This window comes from Rhinolophus sinicus, chromosome 3 (genome assembly GCF_057876585.1).
Source record: "Rhinolophus sinicus isolate RSI-liver-muscle chromosome 3, RSI-T2T, whole genome shotgun sequence".
Taxonomy (NCBI): Eukaryota; Metazoa; Chordata; class Mammalia; order Chiroptera; family Rhinolophidae; genus Rhinolophus; species Rhinolophus sinicus.
In genome coordinates this window covers 165,202,020-165,216,121 of record NC_142503.1, presented here as the reverse complement: position 1 = coordinate 165,216,121, position 14,102 = coordinate 165,202,020, and positions in this window count along the sequence as shown.

The following is a 14,102-nucleotide window of genomic DNA, read 5'->3' as shown; positions in this document are numbered from 1 at the left end:
TATGCCATGCTAATGAATGTCTTAAGAATATAGTTTTTATTCCTAGTCCATAGAGCATCATGAAAATCAATGAGTTGTGTTGCCTCTTTCACAGATATTTGTAGCTTTCTAGACCACTGCTGTCCATTAAAGCTTCTCGTGGTGATGGAAATGTTCTAGAATATGTGCTCTCCAATACAGTAGCCAGTAGTCAGATGTGACTGGAGTACTTGAGATTTGGTAGAGTGACTGAGCAACTAAATATTTTACTTTATTTCAGTGCAAGTTAAATTTAAGTAGCCACATGTAGCTAACAGGTACCTTACTGGATACTGTTTTTCTAGACTAAAGCCCTTGGGTTATGCCTGAACTAAAGTTGCTCTGTTAAAGTTCGAAGGAATGGATTCTCAAGGTTTTTTGTTTGCTTGTTTTTCTTTTTGTAACTTTTTAAGAGATGTCACTAACATCCTATTGGGGTCAAAAATCGTGGCAAGGGTTTCACTTCACAGAGATTATAGATATCATACATTGTTGATGAATAGCATATATTTGTCCTAGCAACCAGGATATGGAAGTCAATCTAAGTATTCATGGATGTATTACATTATACGAATCTTGGATTTTATGACTAGATACGTTTTTGGAATGTCAAGGACAACTATCTAGTGAAAATATAGAGAAACCAACTTGGGCTTTTCTTGATCAGGTTCTTCCTAATGGGGAAGAAATTGCCAAAAGTTTAATAAACAAAATAAGGCACCCATGATAGTGTTTTAAAATCTGATTTTTTTTTTACTTATAAAGACTTTAAATAAATTTCCAAACATAGCTTTCCATATATAGGGAAGTGATGAGATAAAAGGCTAAGAAAGGCAGCCGACCCAGAAGCTCCATTAGCTACATGACTTTGTGGACAGAAGCATACAGAGTGCAGATGCTTAACAAGAAGGGTAGAGCAGGAGATCACTTGTTGACTCACGGACATAGAGGAAAAACCTCAGGGCCGGCCCGGTGGCTCAGGCTGTTGGTGCTCCAGGTTCTTAATGCCAAAGGCTACTGGTTTTTTTCCCACATGGGCCAGTGGGCTCACAACCACAAGGTTGCCAGTTAGACTCCTCGACTCCCACAAGGGATGGTGGGCTCCGCCCCCTGCAACTAACATTGAACACAGCACCTTGATCTGAGCTGCCGCTGAGCTCCTGGATGGCTCAGTTGGTTGGAGCGCATCCTCTCAACCACAAGGTTGCCAGTTCAACGCCTCGAATCCCACGAGGGATGGTGGGCTGTGCCCCCTGCAACGAACAATGGCAACTGGACCTGGAATTGAATGGCGCCTTCCACACTAAGATTGAAAGGACAACAACTTGACTTGGAAAAAGTCCTGGAAGTACACACTGTTCCCCAATAAAGTCCTGTTTCCCTTCCCCAATAAAATCTAAAATAAATAAATAAGATTGAAAAAAAAGAAAAACCTCAAGGTAGAATTGTGGTCAGAGCACAAAAATATAAAGAGACAAAATAAAACAATGGAATAGATATAAACAGTAAAAGAAAAAAAATTTCAATCTAGAGAACACAAAGTAAATCTGTAACCCTGATAGAGAAACTTAAAGATAATTATGGAAGGCAAATAAAAGTTTTAATTTGAAAATCTTTCAAAAGGTAGGAAGCACATGATTCACAAACAGAAGTGTGTAAAAAGCTTTGTAAAGTTTATGGGTGTATTCGGTAAACTTCAGCATCTCCATCTGATGAAGTTCTGTGTAAAAGGATGAGGAATGGCCTCATGCATGTCCACTTCCAGGGACTGACCTCCAGGATCTATTATTAAATATTTTTCAAGGCAGGTAGAGAAAATCATATATCTATAACTAAATATAAATCCATATATTCTCCAAGCAGAGAATTTATAGTACGTTTGTATTTCTCAAAGAAAGGATGTGTGTGTGTGTCTGTGTCTGTGTCTGTGTGTGTGCGTGTGTGTGTGTTTGTGTATAATCTGCTGGTAGTAATAAAGCAAACAATGGAAGATAAGCCACAAAATTATTTAAATGACTATATACTAGGGGAGAGAAGGAATAGGAGGGAGGTAAAATAAATTAAAACTAGTCTTTCTTGAATAGATATGTTTTATAGATATGGCTTGGTAAACATACAAAATTAAAATTTAAAAGTAATCTTTAAAAATAAAAAGTAACATAAAATAAATGAATTTAAATGCATGTCCAGTCTTTAGTGGGACAAAAAGAACAGAAAGAATTTAAAACTCTTTACAATAATCATGTTATGAGTGTTAGCTTTAGTACTATTATTTTGTGTAATGTGGAGTAAGGAAAATGAGAAATTTTTGGTAATCTAATTCTATCGTCTGTGATGTCCTTGATAATCAAATTCTTTGCAAGAGAAAATAGAGGTAAGAAAGAAGAGTTTGGAAAACAAAACTTATAGTCCTAAATTTGAATTAGAAATATCAGTATGAACTCATGGTATATTTTATCTTTTTTTAAAAAACTGTCTTGACTCTATCTACTGAAAAGGATTAGAGTAGCTTTATGATAATAATAAGTATGAAAGTGTCCTTAGCATTTAGATAGTGGACTTGAAATCCTATTTCCTTCCAAAGGAAAAGAGAGCTTCATAGGAAAATGGCTAGTTTCAAGTCTGAGGCAGAATATGTACAAGAATAGACAGGAATAGCTTGTCATCCTATCGGATAGTAAGGAAAACATCAAAGATTATTACCAAGTGCCAACTCAAAGACATGCCCTCTTGACAAGGATGTAACAATTTGAGCATCAATGAGAATGTGGTTTAAAGCCCATAAAATGTGTTCAAATTCATGAATTCATAATGGTCCTGAAACAAACTACCATAATTGGTCACCATTAGAGGATGCTGGTCAACTAAACTCATTATTTGAAAGCTGGTAAATAAAGAGAAAGAAACAAGTATTTATCCCACCTTTCCTATACACACTATATCACTAATTAACCAAATAGTATATGAGAATTCATTGTTTGGAAGTATTCCAGCTAATAAACAAAGAAGGAATTGAATATCACCATTTTACTATCCCCTAGACATCATCCCTGCCCATGTGGAGCTTATGGTCCAGTAGGAAAGGCAGATAGTGATCAAATGTGCAATAACAAGCTGTGAGAAGTGCTGTGACGGAAAATCAGAGGGTGTCATATGGTGGGGAGAGGGACCCCATGACTTCTAATCAGTCCCATTTGACTCCAAAACCCTCAATTTTTTTATATAACTCTTTGTTTTTTAATAACATGGCAGATAAGACTTACATAACAATATATAATATGTATTATAATATAAGAAGTATTAGATATCTTTTTTTCATAGACCATGAGGAAACAGGTACCCTCATAAATGGTTGGTAGAAATTCAACCTGGTACAACCTTTATGGAGGGAATTTGGCAAATCCATCAAAACTACAAATCCATTTACCCTTTGACCCAGTGATCTCAGTTTTGGAAATGTGATGTCAATTTAGGATTAAAGATATGCATGCATAAAAAAGTAACACATATTTAAAATAATCCATTGCAGCATTGTTTATGACAGCATAATATTGAGAGAGAAAGTAGCTGTTTAAATAACTATTAATGAATATGTGAGTCCTTTCCAATATTATGCTAGCACTTCTTAAAGTTTTCTGTTTCTGGATAGACCATTTTCAACTTTTTATTGACAACATGCATCTCTAAATGGTAACTACTTGGCTTGATGAATCTTATATAGATGAACATACTTAGGTCCAATAGGATATTCCCAGCACCTCAGAAGCCCTCCCCATCACTCACTCCTACAAGGGTAGTCACCATTCGATTTATAACAGCATAGATTAGTTTTGCATATTTTTGTGATTTATATGAATGGAATCTTACAACTGGAAAACAAAACAAACTGATAAATATATGAAAGAATACATGTGGAAGTTGAGAATCTAGAAATTAGTTCCCTGAAAACTTTCCATGCCTGGGTACCTCTTGGAACAACTGTACTCCCAGGGGTACATGTGCAGGAAGACTAATGGACTAATATAACTTAAAAATCAAAGGTTAGCTTTTTCAAGCATTGGGAATGAATGGATCTTGGGGCCATAGATTAGCATTTTGAAAAGCTGAGATGCTGAAATAAAGAATAAGACAAACTATTGCTTCACGGTATAGAGGACTCAGGAGGAAAAAATGTGGAGAGAAATTCTTAAACATGTTTTAAAACCAGAAAACTTTGCAGAGAAATTTGGCTACCTCCTAGATAGATGATGTTTAAAGTTTATTTCCTACCATCCAGTAATTCCAACTCTAGGTAAGCACTCCTGATAAATCTCAAACACAGGCACAAGGAGACTTGTAAAATTCTGTCCCACTTATAAAAGATGTCCCACAACTGTGTTTGTACTAAGAAGCATGGGAATTAGAAACAACCTGAACTGTCGACAGGTAGGGGAGTAAATAAATAAATGTGATATGTGGGATATTCATACAGTTGACTACTACACAGTAGTTAAAATTTTAGTTAAGAAAAATGTATTGAGTGCCTCCTATATGCCAAATGGTGTTCTAGGTTCTGGGATTTAGCAATGAGCAAACCAAGACCCTGCCCTCAGGGAGCTTACAGCTAGATCTGCATGTACCGCATGGACAGAGGGCAAAAACACAAAGAGGGAAAAATGAAGGCTATGGTATATGAAATATGTAATTTTAATGACCCACTAAACAACCCTACATACTATTTATGTATACACATAAGTAAACGTCTTTTTTAATGACCTTAAAGAACACATGCAAAATCATAATAGAATTGCTGCTGGGAAGGGAAAGAAAGTGATAGGACTGAGGATGTGGGTCAAAGGGAACTTCAACTTTATCTGCAATTTTTCTCTCTTATTAGAAAAGAGATAAGCCAATTTCTTACAATATTAACAATGGTCATTTTTGGGTATTGGAAATACCCGTATTTGCTATACTAATCTCTGTACTTTACTTTTTACTTTCTTAAAACTGAAGAACCTGTGAAAAGGGAGTTTAGCGTTTCAAGGAACCCTAAGAAAATACAATTTACAGAGAAAAGTCCTGAGGAGTTGGGCTCAATCTAGAAATAAGAGGGATGCCTCTTCCTCTGGGACAAAAGGGCAGATGGATGAACGAAAAGAGAAAAAAATTAGGAAAGGAATAGGAAATTGAAGATTACAAATGGCCTTGAACTTCTCAGTACAGCAGGAGGCAAGATCATCTTCTAAGTTCAAGAGGAGGGAAGATCAAGCAGTGAGTTCCAAAAATATGAAAAAAGTTTTTGGGGTGGCCGGTTGGCTCAGTGGTTGGAGCACAGTGCTCATAACACCAAGGTCACCGGTTCAATTCCCACATGGGCCAGTGAGCTGCGCCCTCCACAACTAGATTGAAAACAATGGAGCTTGACATGGAGCTGATGGGTCCTGGAAAAACACACTGTACCCCAATATTCCCCAATTAAAAAAAAAAAAAGTTTTTGAACAACCAATGTAGGAAACTCATTAGTGAACCTCCAAGAGATTAATAAAAGCAGTACAGAGCAGCAATTAGAACCAGGTGGGCTTGGCAGCATGAATTTCCAGTGAAATGAATCAGAATGCTTTCATGACTTTTTCTTGCAAAACTTGATAGCTTAGAGAAAAAGAGAGAAATTAATTGGTAGTGATAACACAATTTAGGGAATGATTTGGTAGGCACTTGGTGGAATTGTAAGGGAGTGAGGTATACTAGAATGACAAAGCATCCTTTAAAACTCTCGACTTGAGGGGACAGCCGGTTAGCTCAGTTGGTTAAAGCGTGGTGCTAATAACACCAAGGTTGCCAGTTCGATCCCTGCATGGGCTACTGTGAGCTGTGCCCTCCTTAAAAAAAAGAAAACAAGTTAAATAAAAGAAAAAAGCTCTCAACTTGAGAGTTGTACTGGACAGAGAGGGAAAAATGGAGCTAGATTGACTCTCTTGGATTAGCAACTGGCAAGGGCAAGGCACATATACCAACTATTCTGTCCCCAGGCCATGCGCAGACATTACTAATCAATTTTGGCATCCTTTTTTACTTTAGCTAAAGTTTAGGAAACTTTAACTAAACTAGACATGAGCTCCGAATCCTCCTCATTTCAGTGCTCCACAGAGCCAGTCCCAATTGCTTAGAATGGACGCACAATGTGAAACCTACTAGACATACTTGCACCAGACAGTGAGCTCCTGAAAAGCAGTAAACATCTCATATCAATCTTTGAATCTCCAAGAGCTGTACCTGGCACATAGATAATTACGGAAAGAAGAGAAGGAGGGAAGTAGGAAAGGAAGGAGAGAATGGAGTCCCTGATGAGAACGAAGAACAGGTTCAGGAGAAAAAAATTGAAAAAAGGAAAAGCAAAAGAAGATCTGACTGGGGTCAAAATGGGGAGCTGAAAGCTGTTGGGGGGGTGGGTTAGCTCAGCTGGTTAGAGCGCGGTGCTCTTTGCTGGTTCTATCCCCACACAGGCTACTGTGAGCTGCACCCTCCACTAGATTGAAACAACTACTTGACTTGGAGCTGATGGGTCCTGGAAAAACACACTTAAAAAAAAAAAGCTGTTGATCTTTGAGGTGGAACTGTTTCAAGTAGTGGGAAAAAAAAGTTATAGGTTTGCCTCTTGAACGTAAAGAATTAAGAAAAATACAAAATAGTTGTTAAAACTTAATTCTAAATTTTCTTCTGTAAAGTGAAGGGGACTAAAATTCTGCCACTCCAAAACAATGTCTCCCGGGATATTGATTTTAAGTTGGTTATTAAGAAACAAAAGACTCAGAAAGACCCTTTTACCCTCCCCCTTTCCTGCCTAAGAGATTCTGATGGAAAGGCCCGCTCTAGGAAGGGAATCTTAATATATTCACCTTGGCATTAGATAGGTGCTGGGCTCCGGGCAGGGGCCTGCCAGCTAGGTCCCACCTGTGTCCCATAGTTTTGGGGTTACCTAACAAGATTTGACTGCCACGTGTATTCTGTCTTCCTCAACTACCTATAACCAGCAGATCTAGCTCAAAATGATCCTATTCTGTTTGAGATATTGAGTTGCTTTTCAGAGACAACACACCAAAACCTCAAATCACACAGCCAAAGCATGCGCAGAGGACAGAACTTTGACCTCCAGCTGCACCCAGAATCAAAATCTCGCCCCCACCAAAACACACACACACACACACACACACACACACACACACACACACACACACAACCAACCAAAGGACTGGGACATAACCAGAACTTGAACACTGGAACCCTTTCAGAAGCTAAGGGTCCTTGTCCAAGATCCAGTACTGACCACCACCCTTTCCATAACCATACATGGCCAAGCTCCCAGGTCCTCCAATTAAAACGTCCCCAGCCAACTCTTCCGCATACCTGTTCCCCTTAAGGCCTTAAAAACCCACCCCAAACCCTGGATCGGGGAGTTTGGGTTTTCCAGCACAAGCTGCTGGTTCTCCTTTGTGTCGCGCCACACAATAAACGCCACTTGCTTTCCCTGCACCCCGGCGTCAGCCTAATTGGCATCTGCAGCACCGAGTGGATGCACTCTTTGCTCGGTTACATACGCTTACATTGCCTATTTCCTTTGAAGTCTCAGGCCCCTGCTCCTTTTCTCCTGCGTCCGTCCGTGACGGTGTAAAAGCCTCAATTGCCCAATGTGTTTGGGTTCTCATACCTTATGACAACCCCGGCATATATGTCTGCAATCAACTCTGTACATTTTCTCCTGTTAATGTCTCTGCTAATTTGGTTATTAATGCAGTTAGAAGAACTTAGAAGGTCGGAGGACAAGTATTTTTTCAGCCCCCACAGAAGTCTTCTCATTCCTTTCCTGCAAAGAGTTTCCCTTATAGGGAGCTTATGAAAGGTGATACACTATAGCTGAAACTTCAGGCAGAGGAGTCTTAAATAAACTTTTGCCTTCTAAACATTTAAAACTCAAAAGTTCAGTAATGTTTTGTTTCGTTTACATAATCTGGATTTTTATGAGGAAAAAATGCTTTCTGTCACACTGTTATAGAACTATATAATTTTTGATTGATAAAAGTATGGGATTTTTGTGTTGATGTTGTCCATAAGAAGTATGAAAAATTTTAGCTAAAATCTGGTACAATATGGAATACAGGGAAAATATTTCTCATTCTTCTGATTCTGATTTTTTAAAATATTGAGGATACCTAGTTGCTTGAATTTTTCAACCACTGAAAGTTCTGTAATGAATATGGCTGTAAATATTTTTAGTAATGCCTTCTTAACATTTACCTGAAAATAAAATTAATTAACTGCTTTTCGCTGACTGTCATGACTCAAATTAGTCTAACGTGGTTGTCCTCTAACTGGGTCTTTTATGGAAAGATTGGTGGTTTCCTTTGTTTATTATCCAAACTGCCTATAGTGAATTGTCATGGGACAAACCTTATCAACCCTTTTACCATCCACCTCTTCTGTGGCAGGACCATAGCTTGTTTATAGATATCAACTCAACAACACCAGCGTGTGAAAGTAAACCTTTAGGAAATATGTGTAAAGTATTTAAAATAAAGATACCTTCATGGTATGTACATATAGTGGAATATTATTCAGCCTTTAAAAAAAAATAAAAAGGAAATTGCAACAGCATAGATAAACCTTGAAGACATGCTAAGTGAAATGAACCAGACACAAAAGGCCACATACTGTATGATCCCACTTACATGAGATACCTAGAGTAGCCAAATTCATAGAGACAAAAAGTAGAATGGTGGGTAAAGGGGAATGGGAATTTATTCTTTAATAAACACAGTGTCAGTTTGGGAAGGTGAAAAAGTTTTGAAGATGGATGGTGGTGGTACACAGCAGTGTGAATGTGCTAATGTCACTGTACTGTACACCAACAAAGGGTTAAATTGTAAGTTTTAAGTTACATATATTTTGCCACAATAAAAATAAAATAAAGTTATATTCAACTATACTTTCAAAAGCAAAGGAAGCTGGCTGATCTTGACTCATTGTAATATAAAGTAACTAGAAAATTTTTTTCTTCATGAAAACGTTGTTACCTCAAAATAAATACATTTATTTTAAATGGTCATTAACATCTTGATCCAAAATTTATTTTATGAAAATGCCATTTGGACATGAGATACAAAGAAAAACTAATCATCAATGTTTTAATCTGTGGCCTCAGAAGCTTTGCAGAAATTACATTGGAGCTACATTATCTTTGGTTTGAGAAGACATTTTTGTTTCAATAATTTAAAATGTTGAATTTGGTCATTAAGAAAAATCAAAAGTAGAAATACTGAAGAGGGGAATTTGCAATGTGAAGGTTGTTAAACCATGTCAGTAAAATACATTTAGGCAAGGATAGAAAAGTAAATTAATGTGTTTGTGTTCCCAAACTGTTTTCTTGGCCTACAATTATTCAACATATAAAAAGATTCCCAATAATGTCAATGACTACATAGGAAACTGATAACTGCTCAACCTCCCACTCCACTTGCCACCCCCACAAGAAAAAAAATCAAATCGAAGCCTCTGACTTCGATTTGCTGCTCTTGGCTGCTTTGTTACCCTGAGAAAATGCAGAGGGTCGGCAGAAATTATCCTGTAATGAGCAACCCATCTGGCTGTACCTAAAAATGGAATAAAAATGCCACCCTTGACTTTTCCATGGTAGTAAATTAAAGCCTAATGTATAGTTCTAATTGCTAACATTTTCTCTCTAATTATGGTTCAGTTTGGCTAGGATTTCCGACAATCCCCTTGTTCCCCTAAAGCAAACACCAGAGAATGTTGTAACCCCACTGGTAGCATTTATTAATAACCCCCTTGACAGATGAAAAAAAATCATTATTCTATATAAGACAGGAAAAGATTTTCCCAGCAAAAGCTAATTGATAAAAAACCCATTCAGATGCTATAGAGGAATTAATTTTAGAGAAGGAAAAAAATACAATAGTGTCAACAACAAAAAAAGACTCATGCATAGTATAATGCTGCCTGGGCACTGTTTGGGGTACCAGCTAGGGGGGAAAAAAAAACGTGATAAATGTATGAAAAAATATCCACGCACAGTTCTATTCTGGGATGAAGAGATGACAGGAAGAGAGAGTGCTCTTGTGAAGGAGTCTTTCTTTGTGCCTCCATGAAAGAGATAAGATATGAAAAGTTGGTTTCTAGAGATGGCAAATACAAACACACACACAAAAATTGTTGGGAATGTTTTCACATTCTTCTATTTAATCTCTTTCATTCTTATTTTTAAAAGGCATTATTCCTTTTAAACTAATGTACACATACAAATCAGTATTTATCTCTACGTCTAGCTCTCATCAAACAGTATACAGCCTTCTGAGTGACAATTAATAATCTAAAAATAGTAAAAAAAGTAAGATTTCTGATATGCCGAGAAGAGGCATGGGAGAAAAAAGAAATGCGCTGAAAAAAAATATTTTTAAAAGCTGCACCTCAAAGTATGCTAGTAGAAAATAAAAATACAACTTTATAAAGCAAAACAGCAGTGGACCCAAGTCGGGGTGAAGCAGCGGAAACGGTGGCCTCTGGTACAAGCACTATGGCACTGTAAACAGAGAGTGGGTGGAAACCCAGTATCAAAATCAACTAAAATCTAACCTGCCTTTTCGTATCATCATGCACTGACCATTCTGAACAATGTCAGGAATAAAATACTCCTTTCTACAAGTATCATACTTGTGTAAGTTCTGAACGATTTCTGTGGTTACTGTTAAATTTTAATAATGTAAGTGTACACTTCAAGTTAGCCCATTTTTATTACTTAGCTTTACGAACATTGTATTCTACACAAAAGTTCATATGGAAAACTGCCAGGTGCACTGTCCTGGGCCCATATGGACTCATCTACTATGTTCGTTACTGCAACAGACGAATATGTAGGTTTATTCCCCTTTTGTCAAAAAAGGCATTCATGTATTTTAAAACTATTAATCCATTTTTTCATTTTTGTACTTTAATCTCTATTTTATTTGTAATTATTTTTCCTTCATTTGTACAACTATGCATACAAAGTCCAATTAAAAATATTCAGTGTCTGCATTTCTTTTCTGGACATTATTACTATTAGTTTCATTTCATGATTTTTTCAAAAAATAATTTTGTTGTATCAGACAAGGGAAGTATCAAAAAATGGTCTGTTCCAGGTATAAAATGCATTAGGTGCTCTGTTGAAGCAAAGAAAATATATTATTTGAATAACTGGAGGATAAGGCCTTCTACTTAATCCAGTGATCTAGCTAATGGGTTTCCAGTAAATCATTGTTGTGTGCATATGCAAATGTGCTCATTTGTGAAAGCACTAGGTAACACAATGACAGGTAACTGAACATTAAAAGTTAAATGAGAGCTTATGGTAAATGGTGTTTAATTCACACTTCCATCTCTCAAAGAACAGAAAAGCTGCTGCAGTTTACTATGTTCAATCTCAATATTTCCATGGCCCTGAAATATAACTAAAAAAAAAAACAAAAAAAAGGGAGTTGTCACATTTCCCGTTGTCCCCACTGAGATTTATATGTTTCAATGCACTAAATGATATTTGAGGTCTTTTGTAATACAAAAGACTTGGTCCCTTTAAATCAGTGGATCCGATTAGTTCTTTGTTACTCAACTCTTCATTGATCCACGCCATGGTCAAGATTCCTGAAACACTCATGGCAAAATCTATAGGGCAAAATAACTGCACCATGAAATTACCAACTATTTTGATGGAAAGATATCAGTGCTCTGCCATTTAAATCTCTTTGAATTTTCTTTTCAGTTGTTGTTGAAAACCAGTAACTGTAGGTCAAGAGTGGGTTGTGGACCTTGGCCAGGTTTTCACAAGAAGAGCTTCTGTTTTCTATTCCATTAGAGGCAGGCAGGAATAGGCACCTACAGGTTCATTTGGGCAACAATAGAGTGGCATAAAGCTCGATATTCATGCTGAAGCTCCATTAGCTACACAAATCTGACATCCTGTCAACACATTGACCCAAATTTGTATATGCAAAGATTTGCCTTAGCAACCTTGGCAGCTATCTAAGGTGATCTCCTCTGGAAGGAAGCCACCCTTGGGGGCAGGAGACGCTTCCTCCAAAACCAGTCTTTATCAAATTTCTCACTCAAAGAGACACTCATTGCATTTCATCAAGAAGTGAAAATATGAGTAAATTACAACTCACAAATTTCAATAAAGTATACCACATGGTTTTTATTGAACTCTTGTTGGCCATAGAAAAAACAATAGCCTAAGCCAAAATTAAAATTATCATTCAACAATTAATAAATGAGTAACAACTATGTTAGGCTCCAAACTAAGCATTGTGTCTCTAACAAAAAAGCACATGGTAGGTACTCATGAAGACAGTTTCCTGCAAATAAACATATACACCAAGCTAGTGAGCTTACATGTATACATGCATATAAAATGAAAGTGTCATTAAAAGTCTAGGTGTGATAAATTCCAAGTGAATGGCATGGAAAGTGAGACCTAGACATGTTCATAAAGAAAGAAATCTCTGTCGATTGCGGTAGCAGGTGAGCGGGCTTGCATGCTCTAAAATGAATCTTGGATTAACATTAAATTAATGTTAAATTGAACATTAAATTGTCCAGTATATGTTACGAACTATTAAAGCTTTATGAAAAGTAAAACTTTTGAGTGAACAATAGCAGTACCTCCTTGCTATGTTAAAGTACAGTATCTTTCTATTTAATGATAATACTTCTATGTTAAATTATATTTGGTCCCTGATCCCCTAAGATTTCCAAGTCATTTTCAGTTATTCTTCGGATCTCCTCTTATAGAGCTAATTATTCTGCATTTTCCACTATAACCCTGAACAGTTACTCCACCATCTTACTTTGACATAACATGAGAATGTTCCTTTTCTGCTTTGCACAAGTGCAGAATGCCTCTTCACCCATCACCCTGAACAGAAGGTTGATATGTTCCTTAATTCACTTCTAATTTAATCCCCATCATTATCCCTCAACTTCAAACTTGTGAAGTCTGGGCCAGGGTCAGACTGTTGATTGCTCTCCTTTTCCCTGTTGTCTTGCCATTGACCACCCTCCAGCACTTTGTTCCAAAGATCTCCCCATCCCATCCCCCTGCCATTCCCAAGTGACTCGTGGAGTTTATTGATCTCTTCAACCTCAGTGACTTGTGTTGCTACTCCTTTCTTTTCCTTGCATTCCTGCCATGAGTCCTAATTATCAGAATCATGTTTATAATTTTTATTGTCAAGAAAATACAGCTTGGAGTCACTTACCATCACCCATTGTAGGACTAAGTATGTAAGAGCAGAAGGTGAGATACGTGAGTATAACAGTGATTGCCAAGTATCACAGAACGTTTCTGAACAAATGATTGTGCAGTCTTTGTCAAAGTTACCAATGAAAATTTTGTTACTGTCATATCCTTCTAAAATAAATGTTTGAGGACTGCACCCCCACCCCCTGTTTAGAACCCTTGTGTAATTTTTTTTTTTTTTTTTTTTTTTTTGTAACAACTTAGTAACTAGTAAAACAGAATCAATGCATATAAAAACATAATTCTTTAGTGGTGACTACTAACATGGTTTTATTAGTGTCTACTATAAAAGAATTCCTTCTCATGTATGTCTAAAGCCACAAATTGTGGTCTCTGGCCACATTTAAGTGCATGGCGGGAGGAGAGAGTAGGAGAGAGATTGAGGTTGGACCCAGAATATCTGAGTTTCATTTCCAGGACTGCCACTTACGGCATTGAGGCCTTTGACAAATCACTTCTTTTCTCAGTTTCCCCGTCTGTAAAGTAGAGATAATGATAACATGAGCTCAGGATCATTGCATTTATCAAAGGAGGAAATGCATATGAAAATTTCATACATTTTAGAAGCACATAGCAAATGCTAGCTGTTGGTATTTCACAATATTTTACTGACTAAGATTTAACATATCGGCAAAGACTGTAGTCTCCAGAGTCAGACTGCCTGGAGTTAAGTCCCACCTCCCCCAGTTACTAGAAATGAAGGTCCTTCAACTTCTCTGGGCCTCAGTTTCCTCCTCTGTAAATAGGTACAGTACCTATTTAA